General features: G+C 33.4%; 1 protein-coding gene across 1 annotated transcript in view; it reads right to left on the reverse strand.

Annotated features, from left to right (window-relative positions):
* LOC149424997 (organic cation transporter protein) overlaps nucleotides 1-14,053 on the reverse strand; it is a 77,605-nt gene that overhangs the window by 62,821 nt on the left and 731 nt on the right. The gene's annotated exons all lie outside the window — the stretch shown is intronic.

A 14,053-nucleotide genomic window follows, 5' to 3' on the forward strand; every position in this document is an offset into this window, starting at 1 on the left:
CATCTTATGCTTCGTATACATACGCGAGTTGAACTGCCGAACTCAACCTCAACTAATGGGAAAGGAACGAAGCAACCGCAAATGGCGCGAAACGCCGCTTGCAGTTCCTTTGTTCCTTTCCCGTAATTCGTGGCTCGGTTCGCAAATGTACCATTAGATAATTATGACTGTACCCCGTTAAGGGGTAATTTCCGACAATTTATTTTTAGGGAATAATCCGAGAAATAGGAAATATTATAGGGAAATTTCCGAGAGTTAAAATCTAAATGGTGTAGTACCCAGACTAACAATGAGGTTGTCATACCACAGTAAATTTTTATGTTATTTACAAACGTATCTTAATAATTAAAGCATGCTGAGGAGAGGATTTTTGAATTTTTTTTGTAAAATATCAAACAGTAATCTTCATATCTATGGGTACACCGTAATAAGTCACCAAACTATTTATACTTGCGGCCGGCCGATAAGGGTGTAATGTCTCGGTTCACGGTACATACAATGACTGACGTGGCAGTACCGCAACACTGTTGTTCGAATTATTAATTTTACTGAATTATTATCATGTGCCGCCACAAGACACCATTGTCTTCATTTTACCCAAGTTCAGTTTGAAAGTTGAAAGTGGTCATTTTTGGATATATCGAAAAATTAATTTTACTATCGATATTAACTCTACAAACATAATAAATTTTCATCAAAATAAAAAATAATTGGGAGACAACATAAATAAGTATAAATAATTCCTGACTTTGGGGAATTTATGGTCGGGGAATATTCCCGGGTGCACATCTTTAATTGTGCCTACAGTACCTACTTGCTTAGAAATAGCACAAATCTAAATTTTACTGAGTACCTACCTGAAGCATTATGATACGTATTTTTCATCATAAAACGTAACGAAGTTTTGATGTAGGATTCCCAACATTAGTAAAATAATTAAAAGTACCTATCAGGTAAACGTTGGAGGCCACTGCTCTACTGCCAATATGAATATTGCCTAAATCCTGTATTCAAATTTCTTTCACTTTGTGAATAATTTGTTCTTATGATATTGCAAATTGGCGTGACCTGACAAACTACACATACAAAAATAATTCATAAATATTCAATGCAAAACTAGAAAATGCGCTAGCTGACAAAGGTTCTCAACAATTATGATTGTAGATTTGAAAATAATAATTAGGTACCTATTTCCAGATTTAAATAACAACCATGCATAAACATATTTATAACCATGTGTCAAATAATAGATTTTGTTAGATTCGTGCAAGTGAATGTCTTTAATTTAAATCTTTAAACTTGGAACCAAATATTGGATAGTCAACACCTCCGCCATAGGTCATAATAATAATAATAACATGGGATTTATATAGCGCAGTTTAGTGTCATTTCACTTCAAGTGCGCTTAACTACTAGTATAACAAACTTAAAAAAATGGTAATTCAGTATTAGTGGTTCTTAAAATTATTCCTACAGTGTGCCTTACCAAATATAAATCTAATATTATAACACTAAATAAACTGTTTATACAAAGTGATGACAAAACTTAGAATAACAATAACAGCAGGACAGGACAAAATACGAATATTAAAACTAAAACATAATATAAAACAGGAGGCAGTGTCTGCTCAGAAATGAGAATTTTCTGAGCAGACACTTTAAAAAGGTACAATAAGGAGACAACCGAAACCAAACAATTACCGGAAATTTTAGAATATGGCTTATTATAAAATATTGAAAAGAAGTTAAAATTTATGAATGGTAAGATTTTTAAAATAACTTTGTTTTTAAAGCCCGTTTAAATTCAGCCAAATTCTGGAGATTAGTAAGAGCTGAGGGAAGTCTATTCCAGATGAGAGGGCCTGTTACACTAAAAGAACGATCATATCCCAAATGGTTCGCTACGTTTGGTGACTTAGCAGGGATGCCCTGGTTTACAGGGGTGTTCCGGATGCGCCTGCTGAATGGCGTGCCAGATCGAGAGGTTTGGGGAGACCCTTTAACCTCTTCATCTGGTCTCTCGACCAATCGCCTTGCGTCGCAGTGCGAGAGATATATTCATATGTCCGTCACTCCTGGACACACTGATCCCTAGATTCCTTCGCAACCCTCATACCCTTTACCTTTCCAGAACTTCCTCTCCTTTCTTTCCTTAAAAAATACCCTTCACACAGCATCCCAAAAGATGACATAGGCCCTGAGGGAATGGTAGGCTAGTCTCCCACTCTGGCCAAGTTGCAGCCCACCAGCATGGGTCAAACCATCCAACTAACGGACCAGATTGTGCAGTTGGCTTACAGGCAGACGTCCAGTTAAACACGTAATGAAAAGTAATATTTTTTCTACAAACTACCTACATATTATTTATTTTTAATTTTCATTATTTTCATATAAATATTATTTTGTATTTACTTAAATATTTGATAGTGACAAATGTTAAACTGAAAAATTATTAACTAAGATACAGGTGAACCCTAATAAGGTTAGTAATTGTGTGAAAGCAGTATATATTAATTATGAAGAAACAATAAAAAATAATAAGGAATATGTCAAGTTTGAAAAGTAAAAAAAGAATAACAACAAAAATTCTTGTTAAAAGTCGCTCCCCATGAAAACAATGCTCCCAGTGATAAAGTAAACACATGTTGGGAATCCTTTAACTCGGAATAGTTATGTATAGGTATAGTTAACATACGAGTATGTTGGGGTAAATCCTAAAGCGGCCGCTACACTACTCGCTTCGACGCTTCGACGCTTCGACGAAGTCCTCGACGAAGTTCGAAGTGCGTGCCCACACACTCGTGTACTTCGCGAGTAACACTGTGCTCACTGTGCACAGTGTTTTGGCTTGGAGTGTAAATAAAATATTGTAAACTAGACAAAGCATACTCATATGTAAAGCATTTAAGCATTAAAATGAATCATCAACAAAAAAAAGATTTTTTTTCAACTTTGAGGATTTAAAAAAAAAAAATCGCACCTTGCGCCACAATATGAAGTATGTCAAAAAATTACAAATAAATAGTAGTATTATCTGTATGTAAGGATAGAACGGCCAACCTTATGATTCCAGAGATAGCCTCATTTTTAATGTCAGCGCCATACAAATTTTTCTTAAAAAAATTATAACTCCTTCATTTGTACACGCAATTGCTTCGTACGACATTTTATAGCATAGTAATGATCAGCAGAATCCATTTCTAGCCAAAAAAAATACCCTTGAAAATTCAAGTTTCTATGTCTATGAGAGGCGATTTTCAGCCCACCGTGCGCCGCACCGGCCGACGTACCAGGTCACACGACCCTAAACCCGAAACCAGTAACCCGGATACTTTCATTTTCATTTGACGTAGGTAGGTAAATATATTCACAGTAGAATTAAACTTTTTTATACAGCCTATTACCGATCAACCTACCAGTAATCGAGAACCGGTTCCAAAAGTATCTGGAAGAAGTGTATGTTCTATGTAGATCTCCGGTAACTGGAAACTGTAACCACAATGATAGCCTATTTTAGATATCAGGAATCTGTCATATCTATTAAAATAAATATTTTTTTTCTGTCACGAGAAAGTGATTCGAGACGTGATGCCCGGTATACAAAATTCATACTCAAGGATCTTCTATGGTTGCTCTCCACGCCACACCGGCAGCCGGCACCCGGGTCGCGAGAGTGGGTCGCTAGTGTCGCGACACCCGTTTGCTGACAATCTATGGGCGTTCTCCTCGTTACATCGACATTCGAAACCCGGGTCGCTACACCCGGGTGCTGACAATCTATGTGTGCTCGTCTCGCCACTTCGGCACCCTAGTCGCGAGAGTGGGTCTCAAGTCCCGGCTGCTGACGAAAAAATAGCCCGCTCGCTCTTTGGAAGCTCGTAAGCGGGTTTTAATGTGCGGGTCATTCACTATCGACCCAGGACTGTATATATATATATCGACATATATAACGACTATATATCGAGACAGTAGAAATCGTTGAAGACGAAAATGTTTAAAACGAAAAGTCGGTAAACACGCAGAACGTTTAAGTCTCGGAAAAATGCATGGCACCTTTGCGGAATCCAAATCCTGCGAACCACGGAATCACGATCCATACTCTTAGATAGACGAACAGGTGGCCTACTCTGTATCTTTCGAAACTTTCCTGCCGCCGGTTTAGCCACGAACAAACCCGTATTAACCCTTCCCTTACGCTGTTAAAAAATTCCTCGTCCTCCGGTGCTATGCACTGGGTAAATATTTATTTTTGTAGTTACTTAAGAGCCAGCCTTCCGTGTAAAGAATTTAGATTTGGGTAACACCCACAAAATAAACAATATTTAATTTAAAAAGAATCCGACAGAGGTCACTGACTGAATTCGTATAAGGAGTAATTTTGGGATTATTTAATTACCAACATCTATTGCAATTTTATGTAAACAAAACCAAAAAAAGAATACCAAAAATTTTAACTCTGTGTTTAATATATTTCATTAATTAGAGACGATGTTCACTCAGTTGACAGCACCGGCAAGGAAAGGTTAAACCACGAACTTACTGGTTTGTTAATCCGAAAGATACAGAGTAAGCCCCATGCTCGCATGTTTTATGATCTACGTTTATGTGAAACGTCGAAACATAAAAGTTGATTAAATAATTTAAAGTTATATTTTTTTATTTCCTACTCGTGACAATTCTAAGTAAAATTTACGATGAGTTAAGTAACCCCTATCACACTAAGGACGGGTTGTTTCAGAGATTTTTAAAAATTCTTCAAATTTCAAAGTTAATTTTTAAGTTCCGTGAAAGATTTTTTCAAATTTTGGTATTATTTCAGTTCTGTCAAGCAACTAGCCTATAATGATATAATAACAGAATTTGAATAGGACTTTCACAGAACACGAAAATGGACGTTTAAATTTGACGATTTGTTCAAACTCCGTGAAATAACCCATCCTAAGTGACAAGTTAGTACATAATTATGTGGGGAAAAATAAATGCCTGAGTCATCCAAATAATTCATTTTGAAACACCGTACTCTAATGACCTTTTGTCAAATTTAAACAATACGATAAGTTGGGAAACTTTAAAGGGTAATTCATAACCATTAATAATATCTGATTTTTTTTTTACTCGGATATCAATAATGACAAAGGTAACAAAAATCAAACCAATTTTATTTTCATAAAAAGTGTGGAAATAATATAAATAAATCGTCTGTTTTTTAATGCATTTTTTCTGACTAGAAGTTGAGATGAATATGCAGGTACACATGTTGTTGATAAGTATACATATCTTAATTACAACATAATTATAAATTATTTTTCAATGCGTGTCTCACTGGGAATTTTTTGTGTCGAGACAGACATAGGAGGTAAATAAATAATATGTTTTCTTAATAAGGTTAAATAAAATTATACATCTTTTCTTTGAGGTTAACAGAAGATAAAAAAAAATAATTAAAAATAAAATATTGTTCTTATTAACTTGATTTGCATTACGTAAATAATTAACGTACAAACCTATTCATTTATTCGGAATTGAAAAGAAAAGAAAATGTTGAGCATAATTATTTGTGATGACCCAAAAATGTGTTGCAGAACGTTGGGCGTTCGGATCGCCAGACGAAAATACAAATTTGAATTAGGACAGCGGAGTTATATCTGTAGACAAAAAATGGTGGATCGAAATGAAAAACAAAATTTACATTCATGTGGGCGTATCTTAAAAAACGATATTTTTATTAGCTACATTATAATCACGGTGCAGCCTTGACATATTTTCAATACTATGTTATTCCTATTATTGAAATCAATTATGTCAATTTACGCAGTAAACTTAACTTATCGAAATTATCTGAAAGGCGAAAAATATTTGATCTCATTTTATTTTATAAAATTGTTTGGACTGCCCTGACACTATAAATTTGCTATCTTTACATATACCTCCAAAATATACTAGACGGAATATTTTATTCTAGAACAATAACTTATGAATGTATTAATGAACTAAGTGATATCGTTGACATATTTAATTTAATCTTCAATAGGTACATTTAAAGCCAAATTAGTCCACCATTTTTTAAATGTAAATAATGTATGAGAAATCATTATATTTTATTTAGATTTTCTATTGTTTGTTTTATACTGTTGTTAAAAATGAAATTTGTAATTGTTATGTACTCAAAAGCCAAATAGGGCGTCAATAAATAAATACGTTTGTTAGCAAATATACTGATACATAAATAAATATGTTATTTTAATAATACCAGATAGTTGATTGAACTTATAAAACATGGTATTTATTAACGGCGTGGATGCAGGACGCGCAAGGCATAGAAGTTTAGATGTACAATGGATTCGACATGTCATGTGACCGACACTGAGTGATGTGGTTAAGATTTTGCATGACAAAAGTCGATGACATTTCAAACGTTGAAACATTGATACATACATACATAGATATATACATACATACATACATAGATATAGCCAGCTTTGGCGTTTGAAGTATTGGCCACACACATACAGAGATGTGCAAAATGGGTACCCAAAACCATTTGAAATGCAAAATGGAAATGGGTCAAAACTTTTCCATTTGAAAATGCAAAATGCAAAATGGTTTTTAGAAAAGCATTTCAAATGCAAAATGCAAAATACCTATTTTCAAAATGCATTGAAAATGCAAAATGGTTTTTCAGGTCCAACAATTAAAATAATTATAGAATTTTTAAACAGTTTTGTCATTTAATAATGGACATCAATGTAGAACAGACATATTACATGATGGTAAATCAAAAAATGCCACGACTACGGTTTATAAACCACAAAAAAATTGCGCGGGACAAATATTGCCAACGTAAAAACATAGAAACTGCTATCTAACATTTAATATTACAGCGTCATGGCCCCATGTTCAGTATTTGAATCAGTATTTTTTGTAATAGTATCACTCAATTGCCAGGGCTTCTACCAGGGAGCAACTTGACAAATGTAAATTATCTCTCATAGCGAGGTTGAGGACCGACTGATATTTGGGGCTTATGAAAAAAAGATGAGTGGAGATTGTAGGAAGAATGTTGCAAAAAGCATTTAAAATGGAAAATGGAAAATACCCGTTTTGCATTTTGCATTTCCATTTGAAATGGATTTATTTCAAATAAAGTACATCTCTGCACACATAGGATTATTGTCCGCTGTGAGATATCACGGGCATCAGTCGGATACAAGCGCTCGTCGGTCACAGGTCTCCGGCGATAACTTCAAAATGCCGACATACACACTGAGATATTGTACAAGTCGAACTGGAAAATATAGGAAAAGCAATGCTATAACTTGTCATCGGTAAGTAGGGTTTTACCACAGTTATTGTCAGTGTAAATTGATGATTTTACTGTTAAAAAACTATTATTATCAACCCAATCAAGCAGCTTACAAAACACCCCTATTTTGAATTACCCTTACCCGCTTTGGGATTTGTCGATTATGTCACTAATTTCACAAAGTAGTGTCGTTTTTACAAGCGATATCGCTTCTCATTTATTTGGTTGATTATAACATAAAACATTTCCACAAAAAAACCGCCTTTGACCTAATGTACTATATAGATCCTTCTTCCGTGGAGGTATTCAATTTTATAAAACGACAAATTTAATTCAACGAATTTTGTTAACTCCTGACAAGCCAGATGCCAAACAAAACATCTGTAACCAAGTGGGTCTTCCGACGACCCCATGATTTTTGTGTCTTAGGGGCTTTTAAACTTTAGAAGGTGATGCTTAATGCCAATCATGGTTTTCCTATCGAGTAGAATACAAATAAAAAAATAAATTACTCAATAAAAAATATGAATGCAAACTACTAAAAAAAATATTCATTCAATAGAAATGTATGAACGCATAAAGGAAACAACTTTAAAAAAATACAGTATTATAGCTAAGATTATCTGTGACAGTTTCACTTGATTAACTTTTTTGCTTTCTTAAAAAATTATTTGCAAAATAAGTAAAAAACAGTTTTTTGGTTGAAATCGAACGTTTCTAAACTCCGTTTGTCAGGCGATTTTAATGCCTATTACCTACGATATAAGGTTTACCAAGAATATACACATTTTTGGCTGTATTTGCACAGGAATAAGTAAAATACTAAAGTGATATGTCAGGTATTTAAGCTAATATAAGGAGGATAGTAATTTTGGGTACTACCTACTCCCCTACTTGGCTGCGGGATAGTTAATCTAGATATTAGATATTCAAGATGGCGTCAAGCGTGCGTATCGATAATATTATCTGATATTTTAAATGACAAACATGATGTGGAAAAATAATTGAATCGCCTTTATTGGATTACAACATAAAATAATAAAAATACTCTATTCAGACAGATAAATGTTAATTATAAATAGCCCTTATCGTGTTTATTTTGTTTTTAACTTCGCTGGAGTCAATCATGAAATATTAGCACCCAATAAAATATTTTAATCCAGAATATATACTGTCAGAATAAAATATTTTGAAGATTATATACTGTTAGATAAAAATATTTTGAAGAGTATATACTGTCAGATGGATATGTTTTTTTTATAAAGACTAAAACGGCTTTGGTATAAGTAGATCTAGAATATAAAATATCGTATTGCTGAAACAATTTAAACTATTTGTTGAAATACCACATACGAGGGATACAAACATTAAAACATTACGATTTTTTTCTTTAGTTTATGTGCGAAATCGAATTACAAATTGGAAAACTAACTTGTACATATATTAGTGGGGCCCCACCACCTTCCCAACGACGCGCGACGGGATAAGGAAACTGATTGATTACCTCCTTCGTCGTACATGTCAAGACACTAACTTTTTAAAATAAAACGAAGCTACATTTAATTATTCTGAATGACTCTAGACCCTCCAGTGTTCATGCATACAGCGTTTGTTAGTTAATATACATATTAAATATACATATCAGAGATGTGCTTTATTTCAAATAAATCCATTTCAAATGGAAATGCAAAATGCAAAATGGGTATTTTCCATTTTGCATTTTAAATGCTTTTCTAAAACCCATTTTGCATTTCAAATGCTTTTCTCAATGCATTTTCCATTTTAAATGCTTTTTTGCAACATTCTTCCTACTATCTCCACTCATTTTTTTTCATAAGGCCTAAATATCAGTCGGTCCTCAACCTCGCTTGCTCGCTATGAGAGATTATTTGCATTTGTCAAGTTGCTCCCTGGTAGGAGCCCTGGCAATTGAGTGATACCATTACAAACAATACTGATTCAAATACTGAATATGGGGCCATAACGCTGTAATATTAAATGTTAGATAGCAGTTTCTATGTTTTTACGTTGGCAACATTAGTCCCGCGCAAATTTTTAGTGGTTTCATAATGAGTAGTCGTGGTGTTTTTGGATTTACCATCATGTAATATGTTTGTTCTACATTGATGTCCATTATTAAATGACAAAATTATATAAAAATTCTATAATTATTTTAATTGTTTGACCTGAGAAACCATTTTGCATTTTCAAATGGAAAAGTTTTGACCCATTGCCATTTTGCATTTCAAATGGTTTTGGGTACCCATTTTGCACATCTCTGTTTACAATCAATAACAGATATACAGTATAAAAACTCTGTAGATACAGGTGGCTAGCGGAGGAGCTAACAAACGAACCAACTAATTTAAATTAGCACCGTCCCGACTGCACAGATAAGCACATTATATTATGGCTTTCGAATCATCACTATCAAAGCAGAGGATTCCCATTTATCACTTTTATTTGAACTCTCGACCGACACATAGTTTTATCTCTTTTATATTATCAACTCTCAATCGACCTACAGTTTTATTTCTTTTATAGTATCAACTCTCAATCGACATACAGCTTTATCTCTTTTATAGTATCAACTATCAATGGACAGATAGTTTTATCTCTTTTATAGTATCAACTCTCAATCGACGGACAGTTTTATCACTTTTATTTAAACGCTGAATCGACAGACAAACAAACGGTTCGTGTGAATCGACACAATGGAGTGAGAAAGTAGGAAAGCTTTTCACTAAACGAATATTAATCATTTTGTTCAAATTCTATTGAGACGTGCAAATAGTACATACGTAAGTACTATTATTTTAAAGCATTACTAATTTTGCTTTGGCGAGAGTTAGAAAAGAAAGTTATAATGAGAGTATTAGGCATAGATAATTATGTATTAATACATCGGCTTTCCGAAAATAAAATCACCAAAGAGCAAAATAGGCATAGATAATATACATTACTGTTTATTTTATACCTCTACGGAAATGAGATAGTTTTGATTACAGAGACTGCAAATTTTTTTTTAGTGCTTCTCATGAAAGAACTTTATTAACTATTATTTTTAAATCGTAGAAAACAAATTTCAGAAGCGAATAGGGCGTGTATATAAACAATATTCATATTCATTATAGAAAATAATCATTTTACAAATGTAAATAATTATTTTTTAACGGGGAAAAAAACGTCTAAAAAAACAAATTGGTGATAACAGCGGAATTGAGTGCATGTATATTATAATAATTTCACATTATCTTGCCTAACCAAGTACATCTGCTATTACCATTGATGTGTGTTGTATTTAGTCAATGGCTATTACATATTCAATTTACAGTAATATGGTAAATATATATATATATTTAAATAACCTTGAACCAAAATTGAATGAGATGAGCATGCAGTTCACAGAGCAATAGACATTTTAAGATTAACATTGTTATCAATGCAAAACGTGGACAGCTAAAAAGTGCAATAATTAATTATGCACGATTTATTTCGCCACTATCAGAGTCGGAACTATATTAGAATATTAGACAAAAATATAAGAGTCGTGCGAACTGTGTGGTGTTTTCAAAATAAAACAGAATCAAAAACGTCACACGCATTTCACACTTAGTGTAATTGAAAAAATATAATCAACTTGTGAACCCCGCAATGCTTCACTATTGCTAATGTCTTTCCCGATCGTCCAGAACTTCTTTCATCATTCAAACCACACTCTAAACACTGCTGGCACTAATAAGAACAAACTTTTAAATTTTCAGCGATATATATCGTTGAAAATTAAACCAATATGAAGTCAACGTAATGTAGTTTATAAACAGCAAAAATGTGGATTTCGTGATACAACATTAAGTGGAGAGAATAAGTCAGGGATGGCCGAGGAAGACATGAATCAAATAATTATTTGTGGCAAAATGAGACGCAAGTAATGAAAGTGTTTGAAAAAATGTATTACTTGGAAGTTAATGGCTGAATAGGTCGAGGACGCCTGGGGAAGACATGGCGCGATCAAGTGAAACAAATACGTATTACAATACAAAAATATTATTCCCACCTTAAAAATGCACCCAGTTGACAGGTACTCTAGAATTCACAACCTCAAAACTTTACCTCGAACTAGTCCTGGGTCGATCGTGAATGACCCGCTCATTTAAACCCGCCCACGAGCTTCCAAAGAGCGACCGGGTTATTTTTTCTCAGAACGGAGTGATGAGGCGATCGAACATAGATTGTCAGCACCCGGTTTCATGACCTACTCTCGCGACCTACTCTCACGAGCCAGTTGCCGGGAGCCGCACAGTGGGCTGAAAATCGCATTTCATAGACATAGAGACTTGAATTTTCAAGGGTATTTTTTTGGCTAGAAATGGATTCTGCTGATCATTACTATGCTATAAAATTTCGTATGAAGCAATTGCGTGTACAATTAAAGGAGTTAATATTGTAAACTAGACAAGGCATAGGTACTCATATGTAAAGCATTTAAGCATTAAAATGAATCATCAACATTAAAAAGTGTTTTTTTCAACTTTGAGGATTTAAAAAAAAAATCGTATAAGTAGCGCCACAATACGAAGTATGTCAAAAAAATACAAATAAATAGTAGTATATTTGTGTGTAAGGATATAATGGCCAAACTTATGATTCCAGAGATATCCTCATTTTTAATGTCATTGCAATACAAATTTATCTTTAAAAAAATGATAACTCCTTCATTTGTACACGCAATTGCTTCATACGAAATTTTATAGCATAGTAATGATCAGCAGAATCCATTTCTAGCCAAAAAAAATACCCTTGAAAATTCAAGTCTCCATGTCTATGAAAGGCGATTTTCAGCCCACTGTGCGCCGGAGTGGCGAGGCAAGCTTACATAGATTGTCAGCACCCGGGTCTCAAGACCTACTCTCGCGATCCACTCTCACGACCCGGATGCATGGTGCAGGTGTGGCGAGGCGAACACTCATAGATTGTTAGCACCCGATTATCGTGATCTACTCTCGCAACCCGGTGACGGCTGCCAGGAATGACGTGGTGAGCGACCATCGAATAGAGGAAGAAATTTGAAATAAACTTACAAGTATAATTTTGAAATCATTATATTTAATTAAAATAAAATCATTCATTCATACTTTTATACAGCCTTACACAAAAATCTATGTATTTACGTGTATAAGGAAATGTTTATAAATTATTGTTGTAATTGAAATAATTTATCTATAAAATAAATTAATAACACAAGATTTTATTTTTGAATAGTCGAAATTTTTGCAGTTTTCCGACGTTGGCGTTCTTTTCGTGTAGTTAATGTATTTTTTTGTTGATTTTCCAATGATATGAAATGTTAAAGGTTGGTGATTATTGACGCATTATCTGTTTGGAATTTCCCGTATTAGTAACTATGTTATGTTTCCCAACAATCAATATCTAATTATTTGGTAATTGCTCGAGCATGTAGGTAAATGTACAATGGTTTTTTTAAAAGATTATTATACCACAAAAAATGGCCCAATTGAAAAACATTTAGGTATATCGCAAGAGACCTAAAGTTCATTATTTATTTGTAACGAAGGATAAAGTGATTTTTTTCGAAGTTGAAAATTTAAATAGGGTGTTAAATAAGATAAGAAGGTTTAGGTCTCCCGGACTAGACCTAAAGTTGAATAATTTTAATAAATTTAGTTTATTTTGGTCAATTAGTGTCAATGGGGTTGGATTTTTCATCAATTAGTGTCAATGGCTGGGAATTACAAATCTAACAATGTTTTTTTAGAGTGAAAACCATAATACATGCGTTGTTATGAAAAAAAAAATGAACAAATTAATTCTTTGAAGAAAGTGTGCAAATAATAATATTTATATCCACATATCGATATCTTAAACTTAAATCACTTATTTTTACTTGTGGAATCTCTATTTATTGCGAAAATGAGTTCTGAACTAGAAACTAAAATCTACTAAAGACAACCCATATTTTTTTTAGGTGGTATTTCTAAATAAATCATTCTGTAACAAGGATATTTTTATAAGTAGGTACCTACTACGTGTATGAATAAATTAAAATCGAAGAAGAGATCCAAATATATCTCTCAATTACCTGGATATATAGAGTAACTAATTTAAAAGAAGAATAATTGCGTTTCTCTAATTTTCGCAAAGTAAATTTTTTCTATTTGTACAAGCAAGCAAACACGTCAGGTTTTTTTGTTATTTGCGACCATTATTACACTAGGCGCCATATAGCCCGCGTTATGTCACATTTATATTTTTAAATTTTCTTTTTTTGTTGACGATTAGCTGTGATACGACCGACCTCTTTCAAGAGTGATACATACTCTTAGTATCGTCCTGGAGAGATATCACCATTCAGATTCTAAGCTTTGATTGAAATGGCTTAAGACGAGACAATACCTTAAAATAAAGTCGGAATCTAACGAAGTCATGCGCGCGGCCTGGAGTAATGGACGGACGTACGGTCGAATTTGCCTCAGCATGCCGAAATTGATCTTTCTGTTGTATTACTAAAATCTCAGATGTTTATAGATGTATCCCTCGGGAAGTTACTAATTCATCGTCTATAAAAATAAAATCTGGTACTTATCGCTAATTGTATAGTTGAAAAACGTTTTATAAAATAATCAAACTTTTTAAATAAAATATTTTAATGGTAAGGTATTGTTTTTATTAATTTAAAATATAAATAACTTACATCCGTAGGGATCGCTCTAAAAATGTGTATTATCGTTA

The sequence above is a fragment of the Hesperophylax consimilis genome, chromosome 3 (genome assembly GCF_061612785.1).
Source record: "Hesperophylax consimilis isolate HC1 chromosome 3, BYU_Hcon_1.0, whole genome shotgun sequence".
Lineage (NCBI taxonomy): Eukaryota > Metazoa > Arthropoda > Insecta > Trichoptera > Limnephilidae > Hesperophylax > Hesperophylax consimilis.